Here is a 20666-nt window from a genome sequence, read left to right on the forward strand (position 1 = left end):
TTAATTGAAGAATAACTCTTTCTTGTATAAGGTGGTTGGACTTCTTTTTCCACCCCCCTCAATATTTCACGTCAGTCCTGGTTTTGGGTTGGTGGGGTTTGGTTTCCTGTTTGCTTTTGGGGTTTTTTGGTCAATCATTTGCATAATCTACACCACTTTCAGGACTTTTTTTACTTTGCATAAATCAATTTCACTTCTTGTTTGCCTCATCACTTTCAAGGGGCTTCTTTTCTGCTTTAGTGGACTTAAATTAATCCTCTGGAGGAAGTGGTGTCACGACACGGCCAGCATCAAAATCTGCATAATGAAAGCAATTTTTTCCCATTTAAATTTGCACTCCAGAATATCACTGCTCATTAGCAGACTTCAGATCTTTCATTTCATTTTAAGTGAGAAAGACAGGCATTCTTCCCCTGATATGACTTTGTTGCATGAGAATTTATTCAAATACCTTTAAACACATTGCCGTGAACGTTAGGTGCCTAAATGCCTTTAAAAAACAAGCCTGTGTGGTTTGTAGACTATTAACATCACTAGCAGGACCATCAAAATTGCCATGCTTGATCACAGCAGTGATCTGTCTCATTCAGTTTCTTTCTTGGGTCAAAAATGATCAGAGAAGATGGTTTTATAATGGGTGGATGTGGAATCACTTAGGATGAAAGGGAATTTTCTTCCTAATTCCAGGCACTCAGCAGATGCTTTTGCTGGTGATGATCCTAGATGAGGCTTAATATGAAATCTGTACTGAAACTTAAAACTGAGAAGAGTTCTCAGAGTGACAGAAGGAGAGCTTCAGAAAAAAAAAAGCTCTTAGGCTGGAAAGGGATGAGATCCAAATCTCTGTTGTTCCTCTTTTGGGGACTAGTACACAGCTGCAAAGCAGCCACATCTGTTTCATTAGAAGTCTCTGGGACTATTTAGCCTTCCAAGGCAAACACCCTTTCCTTTTGACACTTCCCTGCAGTCCAAAGGCTTTATCCTTAATAATTCTCTGTTTATCTTTCACAGTTTCATTAGAAGTGTTTCTCTGTGTGGAGGAAGAGCACTTCTTGCCCTTGGTCCTGTAACAGGGCTGTAGAACAGCAACCAGGCTAAGCAACCCCAGCTCACTCACCTTCTCTAAGACCTGCACAACAAAGAGCACAGGGCTGTTTGTTCCCCTTCATATCTGTGCTTGAAAACATTGAATTTCACTGACTGAGAATGAAGATTTGGCATCATATCAGTGTAGAGTTTTCAACCAGAAGAAAACAATTTGTTTGATTTATGCCATTGTGAAGAGCAGACTCTTGGACCACAAGGGAGCAAGGAAGACAGCACGCTGCAAAACAGTGCCTAGCAGAGCTGGGGCTCCTACAGTCGGGGTGGAAAGTCCTCTGTCTCCCTAAGGTCAGCCAATGGCAGTAGCTGGAAACTGGGAAAAGATCCTGCCACGGAGGAAACTCTAATATTGGTGTGGGGGTTGCATTGTTTTGTTTTCTTCTATTTGTTTTATGTTTTGAGAGAATGCTCTTTATCCCAGGAGCTTTCACTCTGGTAGGCTGTTAATGAGCTACCAGTTGCTTATGCAGAAGGAAATACACACACAGACACACGTTACTTTTCTTTAACTGAAGGTCTGCTGTGTTGTAATGTTGGTGGCTATACCCTCCTCACCTGGGTCACTGGCCCTGCATACATCTTCATCTGCATTCACACTGTTACAAGCAAGTGGCACTTCAAGCCAGATTGTGTATCTGAGCTTTGTGGACTCACGCTCTAATCTCATGCAACATTGGCAATTCCCTGGGTAAGTTGATAGTAGCACTTTGCTGCTATCAAGCAGTCACAGTGTATTAATCAACCCTCAAGCCCTCTTGTGAAGCACACTAGCTGTTAATCTTATTTCTAGAGGCACCATCTCCTTCTTGACTGTGGATTCTTGAATTACAATAGCTAAGAGGCATTTCTGTCCCTTCACAAGCCGGCCAGAAGCTACATTTTCTTCCACTCAGCCTTTGTCATCCACACAGTGAGGACTGATCATTGTCATGAGCTTGACCTTGTAATGAAATCAGTGACCTTGAAGATGGCTCAGGCAATACAAATCCTCTTGTTCACCCCAAGTTGAGAAGCCCTTTGCCTGAATCCTTTGATCAGCTCCCTCATGAATGAGGAGCCCTCAGCAAGACCTGCCTGAACCACTTAAGTCTCTCCCTCCCATATGGCACAGAGGAGGCATTTGTGTGGCCCAGGAATATCAGGACAGAGATTGCTAAACACAGTGCTCAGGCTGCTATGGATCCTTTTCTTTCCTTAAGGTTCTCTCTTACACTTCCTCACACATTCCACAGTGTGGAATTAACCTTGTAGTCATTCCTGCGGGGACCCTCAAGCCTGGAGACCAGCAGCATCCTACCAACCTTCTTCCCTGCTCCATCTCCTCACACCAGGTTGGCTGAGCAGAGCAGCACATGGAGGTGCTTATAGAGGGGGTTAAAACAAACAAACAAACAAAACCAAAACCACCACCACCAAAACACAAACAGAAACAAGAGGACACAGTCTCAAGCTGCACCAGGGGAGGTTTAGGCTAGATGTTAGGAAGAAGTTCTTCATAGAGAGAAAGATTGCCCATTGGAATGGGCTGCCCGGGGAGGTGGTGGAGATGCCATCATTGGAGGTGCTTAGGAGGAGACCTGATGGAGTGCTTGGTGCCTTGGTTTAGTTGATTAGGTGGTGTTGGCTGATGGGTTGGATGTGATGATCTTGAAGTTATCTTCCAACCTGGTCTGGTCTATTCTATTCTATTCTATTCTATTCTATAACAGTACAGAAAAGAAATCTTTGTTTTAAAATGGCATTATTTTTTCCTGCCTTTGTCTGTGTGTGTGTGTGTGTGACTAGACCATGCCAAAGAAGCTTAACATCCTGGTGTCAGCCAGACTGCTAAGGGTTAAAGGCATTTATGAACTTGTTAAGAGATGGAAGCATTATGCACTCTTCACAATGCTTAATTTTAACTGCCACACTAGAATCTGTGATTACAGTATCAGTTTATTCTCACTGAATGTTAGCTGTTGTATCCCTTTTCCTTTCTTGTTCCTTTTTTTCCAGTGCTATTTCTGTGTTAGAAAAGATATTTTTCCCTAACTGACTGGAAATGGAAGATTTTAATTAGCCAGCCTCTTCAAGTAGAGGGTTCCAGCTGCTGCACTCCTGTGCCAGCATAGGGTTAAATGTCAGTCTAAAAGATTAATGACTTAACTGAAAACATTTTATCAGAGATACAGAAAATAAATCCCATTCCCAGAGAGCCACAAATCATGAGTGCCATCGAGGAAGGGAACTGCACAAACCAATAACAACCGATTGCTCCTGCACCGGCAAGAGGCAGCGATAAGACAAAAATCATTATGAGGATCAAAGTCGCTGAGCTCCTAGGCCCAGGCTGCTGCTGCAGGGCTGAAATATGAGGTGTGTGGTCTACCTGGGGGTGACTTTCCCCAGAGACACTCAGAGCCTGTGCTCTCAGCTGGTTTTCTCAGCACAGGGAAGCATGGATATGAGCTCACACGCCAGGTTTCTGTAGGTGAGGATAACCTGTGCAGCTGCAGCAAGACAACAGGCACTGGGTTTTATTTAAAGATTAAAGCTCAGGTATAGATTCTCAGAGGCTGCTGCTGGGATGGATATGATGTGGACTTTTGAGCTTCAGACCCCCAGCCAGACACACATTGAGGGACTAAATGCATCAAATCTACAGCAACTCTGAATTAAGCTATTAACCTTTTTTGTCTTTTTCAAATGCCTCTTCCTTCCTTAAAAGCAAAAACCCCAACCCCAACACCCTACCTTTCCCCACCCACTTTCCACTTTCCTTGTGTCATTCAACACATAGTTGTGGGAGACCATACCAAGATGCAGCAAAGGATGCACCTCCTGACTGACCTCCTGACTCTCAATTAAGCTATTAACATTTCTTTTCTTTTTCAAATACCTCTTTCTTCCTTAAAAGCAAAAGGCTCAATCCCAGCACCCTACCCAGGAGGCTCAGAGGAGACCTTATTGCTCTCTACAACTACCTGAAGGAAGGTTGTAGGTAGGTGGGGGCTGGTCTCTTCTCCAAGCAACCAGCACTAGAACAAGAGGACACAGTCTCAAGCTGTGCCAAGGGAGGTTTAGGCTGGATATTAGGAAGAAGTTCTTCACAGAGAGATTGGCCATTGGGATGTGCTGCCCAGGGAGGGGGTGGAGTCACCATCACTGGAGGTGTTTAGGAAGAGACTGGATGGGGCGCTTGGTGCCATGGTTTAGTTGATTAGATGGTGTTGGGTGATAGGTTGGACTCAATGATCTCAAAGGTCTCTTCCAACCTGGTTAATTCTATTCTATTCTATTCTATTCTATTCTATTCTATTCTATTCTATTCTATTCTATTCTATTCTATTCCTATTCTAATCTATTCTACCTTTCTCCACACACTTTCCACCTTCCTTGTGTCATTCAACGCATAGCTGTGGGGGAGACTATACCAAGATGAAGCAAAGGATGCACCTCCTGACTGACAGTGGGAGTCTGGGAGTACATGGAGGAGCAAAATGGACAGAAATCTCTCCTGGAGCACAAACATTCAGCAGTTATGAGCACAGTGCATTGAGTATTACATGAACGTTTGGCTGCATGTGTTTTAAGGCTTGCTTGCCCAGGGATAAAGCAATTAATCTGATGCTTAGATCCGGTTCGTGTCTACACACTGTAAGTACAGATTTAGTAGCTTTTGGGCCAGAAATGGAATAAAAGATGCTCAAACCCCCAGCCTTTAAAATGTTTGCTCTTCTGCCACGACTAAATCCTGAAGTTGTGCAGTGAGAAACAGGGAAAGCTTTTGTCTCAGTGAAGACAGAAAGATTTCACTGCATCATCCAGAGAAGAATGTATCTTGGCTGGGTGGGTGACTCCTCTGAAATTGCTACCTACATTGACCTGCTCAGGAAAAAACCAAACCACAGTATCACAATATAACCAACCAAACCAAACCAAAACATATAAAAAGAAGTCCTCCAGGGCAAGGACTGGATCATCTTACATTACACTTTCATTTTTCAACTCAAGGCTGCTCTGTAATTCTGCAAAAGCAGCTCCCAGTATGGGAGCCATCTTCATTCTAGCAGGCTGAGTGGCATAAAAAAATCCTGATCCTCCAGGATGTTCCTGGACACCAACACCACAGACATACACAACCCCCTCCACCTCTTAAAAAATCTTAGGGTACATAAAACCAGGCACTGGAAGGAGGAGACAACGTGGCAGCCATTTGGACAATTTTAATTCAGTCCACTTGCCACGACTGGGTTTTGGCACAGTCTTACACAACCTTTCTCCCTTGGTCCCCTGCACTGTGCAGTGCGTGGAAGGTGAGACACTGACTGAGCAGATGGTGAATATTTCATTTTATTTCCTTTTTTTCTCCAGTTTGTAGCCCCAGGCCTTGTCTACTGCAGAATTTTCAAACCAGCTCTGCATAAAGATGTGTCTGTTTTCCCTTGGCCTTTTCTTTAGCCTGTACCATCATTACTTCTTCCTGCTTCAGACACTGGTTTATCTTCACAGCCTCTTTTGGTGGGTGAAGCATTGAGGTACTGAGATACCAAGGTCAGGGTGGTGTCTGGCTGAGGCAGCTGGAGCTGCTTTCCCTTGAGTAGGACACACAAGATCAGGTTAGCTCCTCAGAACGTTGCTCCATCTGCTTCAGCTGCAGGTATTATCTACAATGAAGGGGAAAAGAGAAAAAGGAGAACATCAAGTTCATAACAGGGACTGGACTTTGCAATGATGAATAAAAATAATCAAAAGGTGGTTCAGGAAGAGCTGGTACCGCTGGTACTAGGGACAGCTGGGCACAATACCACCACCAGGCACCAGATGCCATTACGCACCAGGCTGGGGCACATCGGAGGAACTGAACCTGTCCCAGTGCAGTTCATGTCCTTTGCTTCCCAAGAACAAAGCCTGTGTGAGAAGACTTGTCCCACCATGCAGCACAGAACAGCTGCCTCTTCCTGTCACAGCTGCAGGGTCTCACTGGTCAGGCCTCACACTGCCAGCAGTGGAGAGGCAGCATCACCTTGTGTGAGGAGTCCTGTTGGAACATCCTTGCATGTCCTCCTGCATCCTTTCCTGAAGTAATGAGCTGTACGAAGGAATCTCCTTTGCACAGAAAGTTACACAAAGGAGCTACACAAGTTCTTCAGTTCTGCCTTTGCATCCCAAAGTACACAGCTTTCTTCTTGATGCTGTGTCACAGAATCACAGAATCTATCTTGAGTCACCACATAAAAACAAATGGTTTGCAGGAGAATGAGGCTAAGCTGAAAACTTACTTATCACCCAACCATTATAATGTGGCTGATGATCAAACAACCTGTGAAGCTGAGATAATTTTCTTCATCTTCAAGTAGCCACTGGAAAGCCTCATTACATGCCTGCAGTTGCATTGCTTAGCAACTACATTGCAGAAAATTCAAGTTATCAGCATGATCACTAATAGGACAGCAAGCTGCAAAAGAATCCTGAGCAAACCAGAGGCATTTGCATTTCAAACTAAATGAGAGTAAATGTCAGGTTGTGTGTTGGAGTCTACGAACACTTCCTCAGCGCAGACGTATTGCGTACACTCGAGCAGGTGCACGAGGGAGACCGATCTGAAATGCCTCTAAAACGTTACAAATGCAGCATGCCTGTGAGCTCCAGATATGTTACTACTCTTCAGCTGCTAACTTTAGCTAAGGGAGGCTGCTATCAGGAAAAACACACTGTCAAAGCATGGCACGCAGCACAACAATTAGAACTGCTATTTTCCACAGCAGGGCATGACTCTGAACAGGAGTTTCCAAACAATGCAGACACAATTACCACACTGCAATGCATAGGATTCATCTGAAGGTTTATTCAGCCATATTTGGGAGGCCTTTTTGTTTGTTTGTTTTTAGAGTTTACAAATACTTGGAGAAGAAATTTCTTAATGGGAAAAAACTGTGTGGCCTCCATATAAAAATGTGGGCAGGTAAGAGAGGCATTGTTCGTAAAACCAGAGTACAGAACACAGAATTAACCAGGTTGGAAAAGGCCTTTGAGATCATCAAGTCCAACCTATCATCCAACACCATCTAATCAACTAAACCACGGCACTAAGTGTCATAGTATCAGTCAGGGTTGGAAGGGACCACAAGGATCATCTAGTTCCAACCCTGCTGCCACGGGCAGGGACACCTCACACTAGATCAGGCTGGCCAGAGCCTCATCCAGCCTGGTCTTATACACCTCCAGGGATGGGGCCTCAACCACCTCCCTGGACAACCCATTCCAGGGCTTCACCACTCTCATGGTGAAGAACTTCCTCCTCACGTCCAGTCTGAATCTCTCCACCTCCAGCTTCATTCCATTCCCCCTAGTCCTATCACTACCTGATATCCTAAGAAGTCCCTCCCCAGCCTTCTTGTAGCCCCCTTCAGATACTGGAAGGCCACAATAAGGTCACCTTGGAGCCTTCTTTTCTCCAGACTGAACAGCCCAACTCTTTCAGTCTGTCCTCACAGGAGAGGTGCTCCAGCCCTCTGATCATCCTCGTGGCCCTTCTCTGGACACCTTCCAGCATGTCCATATCCCTCTTGTAATAGGGGCTCCAGAACTGGACACTCCAGGAAGGGTCTCACCAGAGCTGAGTAGAGGGGGAGAATCACCTCCCTTGCCTGCTGGCCACACTTCTCCTGATGCAGCCCAGGATCTGATTGGCTTTCTGGGCTGCAAGTGCACACTGAGAGCTCATGTTGAGCTTCTCCTCCCCCAGCACCCCCAAGGCCCTCTCCTCAAGGCTGCTCTCCAGTAAAAGCATCTGAAGTGGTATTTCCCCTTCTTTAAACACTAACATGGGAAGTAGTTTGGAAAATGCTGTAATTTTGAGTAGTGTGAAACCTCTTGTTTTCTGACACCCACATGCAGGTCTTCTGGCTACAAAATAAGGCAGGGCTGGAAAATAGCTCATTCTAAACTTCAGTCATGTTTGATGCTGAAAATAAAACATGCAGACAACCTTATAATTCTTATAAATAATGATTCTACAGGCCAGAGTGAAAACTATGGTTCATGGTAATGTGTTCTGCAGTGACAGTAGAAAAATAGGTCATCATTTTGAAAAGGGGAGAAGCTATCTGTCATGTTGAACACACCAACAGGAAATTTGAAGTAGTTTCAGAGGCAGTCAGGCCAAGATATTGTTCACAAACCCTAGGAGGAGAGGCTGAGGGAGCTGGGGTTGCTTAGCCTGGAGAAGAGGTGGCTCAGGGCAGACCTTATTGCTGTCTACAACTACCTGAAGGGAGGTTGCAGACAGGAGGGGGTTGGTCTCTTCTCCCATGCAACCAGCACCAGCACAAGAGGACACAGTCTCAAGCTGCACCAGGGGGAGGTTTAGGCTGGATGTTAGGAAGAAATTCTTCATAGAGAGAGTGATTGCCCATTGGAATGTGCTGCCCAGGGAGGTGGTGGAGTCACCATCACTGGAGGTGTTTAGGAAAAGACTGGATGGGGTGCTTGGTGCCATGGTTTAGTTGATTAGATGGTGTTGGATGATAGTTTGGACTCAGTGATTTCAAAGGTCTCTTCCAACCTGGTTAATTCTATTCTATTCTATTCCATTCCATTCCATTCCATTCTATTCCTGTGTCCTCACACACAGTATGTGAATGGACAGTTTGTCCTGTCCCCTGGGCAGGGAGGGAGATCATCAAGTCCAACCTATCACCCGGCACCATGCAATCAACTAAACCATAGCACTAAGTACCTCATCCAGTCTTACTTCAAACACTTCCAGTGATGGTCACTCCACCACCTCCCTGGGCAGCACATTCCAATGGCCAATCACTCTTTCTGTGAAAAATTTCTTCCTAACATCCAGCCTAAACTTCCCCTGGTGCAGCTTGACACTGTGTCCTCTTGCTAACTGCAAGCTCCTGCAGGTACAAGCTACCACAGAGCAGTGAATCATGTTTATCATGTTCTGTCTTTACCCTATTAAACACAGTTATCCCAGTAGATACAACTACCCAGTTTTTCAGGCAGATAATTAACACTGTGGTGGCTGGAGTAGAACCAAAACCTGTGCATTGCAGGGAGAAACATGTTCATCATACACCTCTCCATTAGCACTTGAGTCTATAAGTCTCCTCAGGGACATATATTTTTCTCTGCTGATACAGGGTATGGGATGCAGCTCAGTTCCACACAAGTAAGGCAGGATGCTGGATCTGTGCTTTAATCAACATGGGTCAAAAATCCTTTTCCAGTCAGAAAAAGGCAAAGCTTCCTTCATTTGATTGATTTTACACATTGTTGGTATGAGATTCATTTTAGCTTGATGCTTTAATTCTTCTGTGATAACTGACTTACATGTCTTAGCCACTTAATGCTGAGGAGAGGCTAAGGGAGGTGGGATTGTTTAGCCTGGAAAAGAGGAGGCTCAGGGGAGACCTTCTTGCTGTCTACAACTACCTGAAGGGAGGTTGTAGCCAGGAGGGGGTTGGTCTCTTCTCCCAGGCAACTAGCACCAGAACAAGAGGACACAGTCTCAAGCTGTGCCAGGGGAGGTTTAGGTTGGATGTTAGGAAGAAGTTCTTCACAGAAAGAGAGATTACCCATTGGAATGTGCTGCCCAGGGAGGTGGAGGAGTCATCATCCCTGGAGGTGTTCAAGAGGGGATTGGACGTGGCACTTGGTACCACGGTTTAGCAGTCATGAGGTGCTGGGTGACAGGTTGGACTTGGTGACCTTTGAGGTCTTTTCCAACCTTATTGATTCAATGATTCTGTGAAGTTATAAAAGAGCAATTCACCAAATCCCATTTTACTGTGCTTTTGTTCTACTTTCCCCCTCACCCCTCTTCCATATTCTCTGAAGCAGCAGGGGAAAACCTGCTCAGGTATTTCCTTGCTCTCAGCCGTGTTTATCTTTACTCAGTGTTCCTGATAGAGCCCTGCTCAGTCAGTATCTCAGAAGCACTCTGCTTCTGCAGACTGATTACTTCATGAACTCACAGTAGCTGGCCTCCAATAGCCAATTTAACACATTTGGTGAAAGTCTGAGATCTGACCACTAATTGTGGAACAAAAGGGCTAATAACTAAGAGGCATTTGTTACAAAAGTAAGTAAACTGATTTGTCTTTAGTAGACAAGGATCAAATAGATGCCTATGAAAGGTCCAATAATAAAAGTGCATTGTAAAAGTAATTCTAGGAACAGTGAAAAGGACATTTCTGACCAGCAGAGAAAGGCATCTGCTCACCAGCAGTGGATATGTAAAGGTTGGTTGCCCCAGCCAATACTTCAAGCTTTCTGTCTGTGCAGCCTTGAGCAAAAGGCACTTCCAGAAGGCTATTCACTGCCCTCAGCTCAGACATTTTTTGTCCTGTGGCAGCACTGACTGTACTCCTCTTTGCACTGAAGTAACTGATGCCTGTTTCATTCACCCCATTACCTATTTCTCTTGAAAGATATAGAGGAAGAGGCCAAAAGTGTTCTTGCAAAGCTGACCTGGCAGGAATTTCCAGTCATAGGGAAAAACATTGTATAGAGACAATATTGCTGAAGACAGAGGCCAGCCACACAGTATGGTTATGGCATGCCTGAGTCACAGGCTTGGCTATCTCTTCAGACTGGTACACAATTTGACATAGAAAAATTAATTCCTAGACAGTGGTTGGAATAAAAAGCTAAATCCCATCTAACTAAGGTCTCTTGAGGAGGCAGGTTCCAAACAAGCCAATCATGCACAGGTTTTTGGACTTAGTGAAGTGCATGCAACACTTCTTTGCAAAACAAACAAACAAACAAAGGCCTTCAGAGAGAGAGAGAGAGGCTTCAGGTTTCAGTTGTCAGAGTGAGTAGGAAGCCTGTTTTAATTTAATTCAGCTTCTGGATGGAAGCACTGGGGAGTCCCTGAGGTATGGGCATATATATGGATATCTCCAAGTTTGTGTATATTCTGAAGCATATAACAAAGATTTATTCACATGCCTGAAGTGAAAGAAGGAAGAGGGGGGGAAAAAGATCTCCAGAACAAAGTGAAATTTTGAGTGTGCTCTACACAAACAACACTAAAATGAACAGAATCATCTCTCTTGTTCCATTCATTAAAGTAGCCTCTTCTTCATCTAATTCCTTAAATACATGCATGGTTTGACTCACCTTGGACTGCAGTTCTAGGCACCTGCTTAAGTGCCCTAATAAAAGTGAGAAAGAATCCCTCAGTTCTCTCAAACCCAGACCACTACACAAAGGTTTGCCAGCGAGCAGATCCTCCCCAGCATGGCAGTTCACAGCAGCAAACTCTTCAGACATCCTTGCCCTCACTTTATCTCCTGGTGTACCTCAAGTATTGTCTGAAAAGGCTCCAAGGAGGAGCTCCAAGCAACACTGGCCTTTTATAATGGCAAATCCCAAAGTGGGGGGGGGGGGGGGAATGAAGCAAAGAAATCCTTAAGGGCAAACTTGTCAGAGGCTTCTGTGTTCTCCCAGACTAGCAATAGGCTGAAGTAAGTCTGGGAATTTCCCAACCCCAGGCAGCAACAGCAGCCAAATCTCATTATGATTGTGTCTATGTGTGTATATATATATAAACCCAAACATTTTCACAGCTACAAAATGAATGCTGGACTAGATGACATTCAGACATTTGAGAAAGGTCATTTAATGTTCTAGTTCCTACTTCAGAAGTTGATAACTCTCTTGGTTTGCATTTATTCTATTTCTCTCTAGAACAAACTCGACTCTTTCTCATTTTTATAGGAGTCATCACTCCATACTACTTGAGTAAAAATCACTCTTTGTGCATCATTACCGGAGACAACTTTGCAGGGGGGCAGGGCTCCCTCTTCTCCCTACAAGAGATTTTAACGTTATTGCTACAGAATTACGATTCCAGCAGCTCGCCAGGAGCAACGCCTGTATTCCTCAGGCACAACCCTTTCACTCTTGCACATGGAAGACTCTCATGGAAGACTCTTGAGCTCCATCTTCTGGAATATCTGAGACAAACTTGCTTTGCCGAGCTGGTTCTGGGAAAAGCTGAGCAGGTTTGGGGCAGTGACCAGTGAACTAAAATAGGATGCATGCTTTCCATTCCATACACCATTCCAAACGTTATCATTTCCAATCAGTTTTGTATCCCCTAAATGTAGCTGAAAAGCAGCGTGCCATTCCTGTGACATGCAGAAGCAACGTCAGCAATTTTGCCTACAATCCTTTTAATTACTATTTGCCTTGATAAAGGCTTCCCCCCCTTCTCCTCCCCTCCCCATGTCATGTTTGCACAAAACTAGACAAAATACAATGGTAGCCTGGGGTGCATTAAGAGGAGTGTGTCCAGCAGATCGAGAGAGGTTCTCCTCCCCCTCTACTCTGCCCTAATGAGACCTCACTGGATGCTATCATCCAGTTCTGGGCTCCCCAGTTCAAGGGGGACAGGGATCTACTCGAGAGAGTCCCACAGGGTGCTACAGGGATGATTAGGGGACTTGAGCACTGCCTGATGAAGAGAGGCTGAGAAATCTGGGGCTGTTTAGTCTGGAGAAGACTGAGAGGGGATCTAATAAATGCCTGTGAATATCTGAGGGCTGGGGGTTAGGAAGGAGGGGACAAGGACAGCCTCTGCTTACTTGTGCCCTGGGATAGGAAAAGGGACAACCGAAACTAGAGCACAGGAAATTCCACCTCAACATGAGGAAGAGCTTCTTTACTGTAAGGGTCACAGAGCACTGGAACAGGCTCCCCAGAGAGATTGTGGAGTCTCCTTCCCTGGAGACTTTCATGACCCACCTGGATGCATTCCTGTGAGACCTGTGCTGGATTCTATGGTCCTGCTCTCAGGGGGGTTGGACTCTAAGATCTCCAGAGATCCCTTCCAACCCCTAACATCCTGTGATCCTCCATCAACAAAATGACACTGGTTTTTTTTTGCCTAGTGCAGATGGAAGGAAAGGTTAGAAAGGGAGCTTAGAGGGGAAATTACACAGCATAAGAAATACAATCTAGTCAAGTGTCTAAGGTACATGGATATTAATTTTGCCTGCTGCTCCTTCCTAAGTAATGCTCACAGCTTCCTGTGTTTTGTTTGTAAGTTTCCTTCCTCTTGGTCTGAATTCCAGAGGCTCAAGTGGAAAGAGGCACTGACAAATTTCTGAACATAGTTCAAATAGAGCCAAAATAAAATATTAATCTTGTTTCAGTGGAGCCCAGGTAACAGCCATCTGCAGTCTGACTTTTGGCATGAAAAATTCCACATCTCATCAAACTTTGAGAAGCCATGTGTGCACCTGGGAAGCTGTTGTTGAAGGAGACAGGCTGCATCTGCTCCATCCCCCAAAAGCCAGGTGTTTTCCAGCTGCCATCCATTTCTTGCACAAGCTTCAGCTTTGTTCTCTATGGCTAAGGAGCTCTCAGCTGATACTGGAAATGCAGTGTGCTCTCAACAAACACATTTGGAAGGAAGGCATTAACCAAATGTTTAGTCACTGAGGATGGGGCTGGCCTAAACAAATAAAATACTCAAAAAGCCATCAGGGTGTTACTGACTCTGCAAGCCACAGCTTGAGAAGCTTCCCTGGCTCCTGAGGGGCAGAATGTGTCAGCAGCATGTGCCAGGTCTTTCAAGACAAATATTTAACTGTCTTAAGGAGATTTCTATAAGGACCTGGTTGGTCTGTGCAGTGCAAAGGTACTGAGCTAAGGACAGCCAAGGCTCTACACAAAATCCTGGAGTGGGCAGTAGTGTCAGCTGTCCCCAAGAGGCCTGAGCTCCTGGAAGAAGACACTCAGCACTTCTAAAAAATGTCTTTATCTCAGGCTGAGTCCCTAAGAGCATGATTAGGTTTTGGCAGTTCATTTTTTGCAAGTGAGGGTTTACCCCAGCAATTTGCTTTGAACCTGTTCCTTATTTTCTCTTTTTAATCTCTCTCTCTCTTTTTTCTCTGCGTGCTTGCAAATTCCGCAGCTCAGTATGTCCTCCTGTCGTCCTTGTTTCTGATGTTAAAAAACTTGTTCCATCCCTTTGCAAGTGACTTTCTTCTATCAGCTTGCAAAACAACAAAAGAGGCTTTAAAGATAAAAGGGAGAGGAAGGCAGATTTGCTTTTTAATAGTCTAGGGAGTGGGCACAGAACAGTGGAGTTTGAGTGCAAAAGCCTAGAATTCAGCTCACATGCGCATTGTCTTGCTCCTACAGGACAGCCCCAGGTGGACTTTCAGCACTGGTCTGTGGGCTAAAAAGATAAATAAAACCCCATCTCCACACACAATCTGGAATCAATATGACATTATTCTTTCCTTTTCCTGCTTCCCACTTTGCTGCTTTCAGCCTGACAGTATCATAACCTTCGGAGTCACCTCTGCAGAGATTCTGCTCCCTCTAGAGCCGCAGCGGATGCTCTGCAGCCTTTTGGGGCTTCTCTAAGGTCAGGTAACAAAAGTCTCACATCTAAACATTTGTACCTTCTGGTTTCTGCTTTTTCTGGCTGTAACATGGAATCTGTAGAATCTTGTGCATTAAAAAAAGTAGTACAGATCTATACTGGAGATTCTAATTTTGAATGTTCCTTTTTTCCCCCACCTCAGCATACTATGACTCAATTTGTTGGAAACAGACTTCACGGTATCACAGTATAACTGAGGATAGAAGAGACCTCGAGGATCATCAACTCCAACCTGTCACCACAGACTTCATGACTAGACCATGGCACCAAGTGCCATGTCCAATTCCCTCTTCAACACCTCCAGGGATGGTGACTCCACCACCTCCCTGGGCACCACATTCCAATGACAAATGACTCTCTCGGTGAAGAACTTTCTCCTCACTTCCAGCCTAAACTTCCCCTGGCGCAGCTTGAGACTGTGTCCCCTTGTTCTGGTGCTGGTTGCCTGGGAGAAGAGACCAACCCCTTCCTGGCTACAACCACCTTTCAGGTAGTTGTAGACAGCAATGAGATCACCCCTGAGCCTCCTCTTCTCCAGGCTAAACAATCCCAGCTCCCTCAGCCTCTCCTCACAAGGCTTGTGCTCAAGGCCTCTCCCCAGCCTTGTTGCCTTTCTCTGGACACGTTCAAGTGTCTCGATGTCCTTCTTAAACTGAGGGGCCCAGAACTGGACACAGTACTGAAGGTGTGGCCTAACCAATGCAGAGTACAGGGGCACAATGACTTCCCTGCTCCTGCTGGCCACACTATTCCTAATGCAGGCCAGGATGCCGTTGGCCTTCTTGGCCACCTGGGCACACTGCTGACTTCCTAAGAATGTCCACTTTTTAGAGGGGGTGCTAGGGGCCAGCTATGCTCATATTAACTCCTTCAACATTGGCACTTCTTGCTTCACAGATGTGCTTCCTTAGAAAGCTGGGGGGTTTTGCTTAGCACATGATGTATTCTAACATATCAAAGCTAATATTCAGAGCAGTTTAAAACAAAACAAACAACAACAAAAAAACAAACCCACAAACAAACAAAAATCTACACAACAATTTACTCTCTGACTCTTCAGATCTAATCTTCTTAGACTGAGAACCTAAGACAGTATTGTTAGACTGTTTAGGAATACTGCAATTCCACATTAATAATGCTCTTTACTTGGAGAACTAATCCTAGGCCACTGAAAACCAAGGTGAAGTTTAAAAGTATTGTTCTAAACACACCACAGCAGCAGTACTTATTCAGGATTTATAGCCAGGGGAAATTGAAGGTGCAGGATTAGGTGAGCGTGCTGCAGCTCTCATCTCCTGCATAAAAATAAACAGCATACAAGAGATTAGAGAGCTAAGAGGACATTTAATAGATTCCCCATTGAAGAAGTGTAGTGATCAAGATAAGCTGACAAAATGCCCCCAAGACTAAGATTGTGGATGATTTAAGGTCAGAGTAATGTTATGAAAGGTGGCTCAGGGGCCTGTTGTCAGGTGGTGGGTGCTGGATGTGTTGATCTGAATTACCCAAGCCAGCTTTATTACCAGCTACTAAAAGCAGGTTATGCCTCTCACTCACTGACTAAATGTCAAAGCTGATGCTATCTGGTGCTGTATGTCTTATTCTAAGAGACCTGGTGACACAGATTTTCTACTTGTTAGATGTTTGCAAAAGAGTAAATTATAGTGGAACCGATTCCTCCACATTGGTCAGCAAAACACTAAAGAGGAGATGATCTCCTCAGGTCAAAGCAAGAGCTCACCTTTTGGGACACTAAGTCTGGGGCTACCCATGCAGGTTTTCCAAGCACACCTTTTTTCTTGTGGATCCTTTGTCCAAGTAGAATTTGTCCACCTCCACTCTCTGCCTGTTTTTTTTTCTGGGCCAGTGACCTCTTTCCTAGAGCTGCTGCACAAGAGTTCCAAACAGGCACTGCCTGCGGGCAAGAGAAAAGAGTGTGATGCTTCCATGAAACATCACAAAGGTTTACTGTTTTGGGAGGCCCAAGCTGCTCCAACATGATAGCAACAGGAGATTTTTTATTTGGATTTCAACTTTGGATACTGGGAATTGCAGAACAACTCAAAACCATTCTTGCACTGCCAGATTTATGAGGGAGAAGGCCCCTTGGAAATGATCTTTTCAGACACCTTTGTGCTCACACAAAATATCAGGCACCCTGCCAACAGTGGTAACTCTCAGAGAATTCCAGAGCACAAAGCCTAATGGGAAGCTTTGGACAGCTGACTCAAAGAAATTTTCCATGACAATTACACAAAACACCTGCAGTCAAGGAGTAAGACAGATGTTTTGCTTATCAACTACAGGGCTTTTAATGTTTACAGTGTGAACTGCATTACAAAGTCCTTGTCCTAGTCATGTTTAGTCCAATTAAACATTCCCCAACAAAAAATGTTTTCTATGTAATCAATCCATTAGGGTGTTCTGCTGGGGAGTGGGGGATTTTTTTGGTGGGGAGGTAAGGCAGTATTTTTGCAGGCCAGGGAGGTATGTCTAGAAAACAACAGCACTGAGAACTGCCTGGCTGCACTTGGTGGGAGAAAACATGCTGTGCTGAAGCAGGAAGGCTTGTCAGGGAGATGAAAGAGCCCAGGCTCGTGTTCCTATTCAGCCAGTTAGAGAGTACAGCGCAAACCTCGAGGCAAACAGTTTCATTAAACATTCATTTGTGAAGCCCTTCAAAGTTAAGGTTGAAGAATGCTTCTCTAGAAGGTTTCATATTATTCATCATCTGAAAAAAAATAAAATTATGGTTTTTTGTTTTGAATGCAATTAAGGAATAATTCTAAGGCTCTCAGCAGTGATTCAGTGGAATTCAGGGAGGTCTTGCATCATTTAACACAGACGAACATACAGCAGAGGACACACTGCATACTCTCCCCTTTAATTTGTCAGGGCTGAGGGAAAAAAGGTTGTGCAGAGTTTAAAACACAGGCTTTGACTCATCTGATTTAGCATCTCAAGCTTATCAAAGCACCTTAGCTCCTAAAAAACAGCTGAAGTCGTTTACACTCATTCACAGTGTGGTGAAAGTTGGACAAGGAGTAACCTTCACAGCAAGAAGACTTGGAAAGTTTTGTACAGGATGGGCCTTATCCTCCAGTTCCTTGCTCAGGAGTAAGACAAAGCTGCTCCTGCTCTTGCATCAAGTGCTTGGGGCCAGCAATGAGGACCTCTTTCTAGAAAGTGCCCAGTGAGCAGAGGTCTGAAGGACTGTGACCCCAGAGAGGATGGCAGTGTGCAAGCCAGCACTCCAAAGCAGAGCACCTGTCCCCATGTCCCCAGCACTCCTCCTGCCAAAGGTGCTGGGTGGCACAGTCCTGACTGGCAATGTGGGGCCAAGCCCACCTGTGAGGTAGCTGGGACATCAGCTCAGCAGACAGGGGCTGAAATGATCTGCATGTACCCATTGTGTTTTAGAGGTACACCTACCTCAGTGCCAGGCAATAAACACAGTAAACAGCACAACATTGTCAACCCTAAAGGTAAAACAAAAATGTTAAATCTATGCTTAAAAGGTTTTTTTTCCCTCCCCAATACTCAGGACTATTCAGGCCAGTTATGACTCCACAGACAAGCTGAAATGATGAAATATAGAGGAAGTCCAACCAGCAAGTGACTTTTGTGGTCATTTTGGTGAAGCATTTAGAGATGTCAATGTGTAAGAACAGACTTTCTTCTAAACAGAAGAACTTTTACCTCACATTTCACTTGCTTACCAGTCTGCACTCAATGCAGGGCACATGAATGCTCTGCAGTTGCTCAGTGCATGCTCATAACACAAGTCCTAGAAACCACTATAGTTTCAAGAGCAGCTTTGTAAGCCTGTTTCCCATAACAGCTATATTATTGCCTGTGTCCCCAAACTCCCTGCTGCAAAGCAGCTATTTCAGAATCTCATTAAGTTCCTTTACTAGAGATCAACTACTATGCACTGCTGGAAGGGAAAACAAACAATGTAGAAGCTGGAATTATTTGTTAAGAGAGTAGTAACTACCATGAATGGGGGTTCTTGATTACATTGGGATGCATGGAGATAAGTTTCTACCACACAGACAGCTCCAGTATTAATGGTTATTGCATTCACAGATTCACTACAGCAAGAGTGGTTGCTGACTTCATTAAACACTAGCTGAGGTAGGAGAGCCCAGCAGCACCATACCTGACACTGCTCTAGCTGCAGGTCCTGCACACTAACTTTTGCTGGCAAGTTGTACCTGTGCAAGTAATAATTCAAAATGCACCAGAGGCACCCAGATTTTCATAGAATCAATCAGGTTGGAAAAGATCTCAAAGATCATCAAGTCCAACCTGTCACCCAACACCTCATGACTACTAGACCATGGCACCAAGTGCCACATCCAATCCCCTCTTGAACACCTCCAGGGATGGCGACTCCACCACCTCCCTGGGCAGCACATTCCAATGGCTAACAACTCTCTCTGTGAAGAACTTTCTCCTCACCTCAAGCCTAAACTTCCCTTGGTGCAGCTTGAGACTGTGTCCTCTTGTTCTGGTTGCCTGGGAGAAGAGACCACCCCCCACCTGGCTGCAACCACCCTTCAGGCAGTTGTAAACAGCAATAAGGTCTCCCCTGAGCCTCCTCTTCTCCAGGCTAAACAACCCCAGCTCCTTCAGCCTCTTCTCATAGGGCTTGTGCTTAAGGCCTCTCACCAGCCTCATTGCCCTTCTCTGGACATGTTCAAGAGTCTCAGGACTCATTTCAGGAGCCAGTTTAATGCTGGCAAGTGTGAGCTAATTTCTTGAAAAGCCTTACAAGTTCCTCTGCATTCAATGCCCACTGAGTTACAGAGTAACCAATACCAGAGTTATGGAATGGAAATGGAATGGCAAGAGGCTGAAGGCTCACTAGTCTGTGCCCATCACTCTTCCACAGCTGATTGGAGTGTGCCAGCCAGACACAAAGCTGCTCCACCACCCATAGCTCACCTCTAGGTTAAACCACATGGAACTCCTGTCTCTCGTACCAAGGAAGCCTAAAACTGGACTCAGCACCCCATATGTGATCTCAGCAAAAAGGGTCACCCCCCTTGAGCTACTAGGAACCTTCTTCCTAACACAACTTGGGAGAGTGGAGGCTGGCTCTTGGTCAGCTTGTTACCCACCACAATCCCCAGTGCTTTTTCAGAACTTGTCTGAACACAAGCTTCCCCTTCCCACAGGAGTCATGCTCAGCACCCAGGCACTGGTTGTAGAGGTTTCTTCCACACCACCACACCCTCACTTCACCCTATTCTAAACCACACTGCTGGCTGGAGGCCCAGCTCATGGGTCAGGAGTGACTCAGCAGCAGGGAGAGGAAACAAGCTCTTCAGTAGCCAGGAACAAGTTTATCAAGTTCCACAGACTATCAGAGGTATCTTTACAGTCAATGCTTTACTGGAAAAGCTTTTGATAGAGTGTCTAGGAAGTTGGAAGTGGTAGATAAAACCCCCATTTGTCCAGATCTTACAATACAGACAGCAGTAAGAGCAGCACAGAAGAGCATGCCAGTTGAAGGTCTTCCCCAGAGTGATGCAGCACCGTGACCAAGGCCACGTCCCCACAGCCAAACCTGCAGAAGCATTCATGTAGCACCATAGCCTGTAGAAAGATTATAGTCTTTTATTGATTTCTTGGTTTACAGATTCAAGGTTTTTTAATTTCCAATAATAAAGTTCCATAAATTGATTCCCTAATCATAAAAACCTGTTTTACACAGTATGTACAGGTACCCAGAGACCAGAGCCATACAGCACGTCACCGCTATGCCACAGACCTTCACACAGAAGCAGCTGGGGAGAGGGAGCTGACTGTGATGCCATACATTCAGAGATTTGAGTTGTGGATATGCACAGTGCATTTGGCACAGCTCACTGAAGATTGCCCACACAGGGACAGTAAAACAATCCCAACTAAGTGATAATGGGAGTTAGTTCAGCTCCATCAATTCCAGGAGGAACACTTAATTCACAGTTCAACTAGCCATCAGAAGAGATTTGATTTAGTTGAATCAAATGCAGCTGAACTAATCATTTCAGTGTCATTAAAGCATCCCTCCACAGACACATCCAAGTGCTTGGGATCTGTCTCCAACATACCAAGTCATTTTAGTTGAGATATGCAGAAGTTTGAGGACTGAGGGGAGCTCAGGTTTTAAAAG

Source organism: Dryobates pubescens, chromosome 28, assembly GCF_014839835.1.
Source record: "Dryobates pubescens isolate bDryPub1 chromosome 28, bDryPub1.pri, whole genome shotgun sequence".
Lineage (NCBI taxonomy): Eukaryota > Metazoa > Chordata > Aves > Piciformes > Picidae > Dryobates > Dryobates pubescens.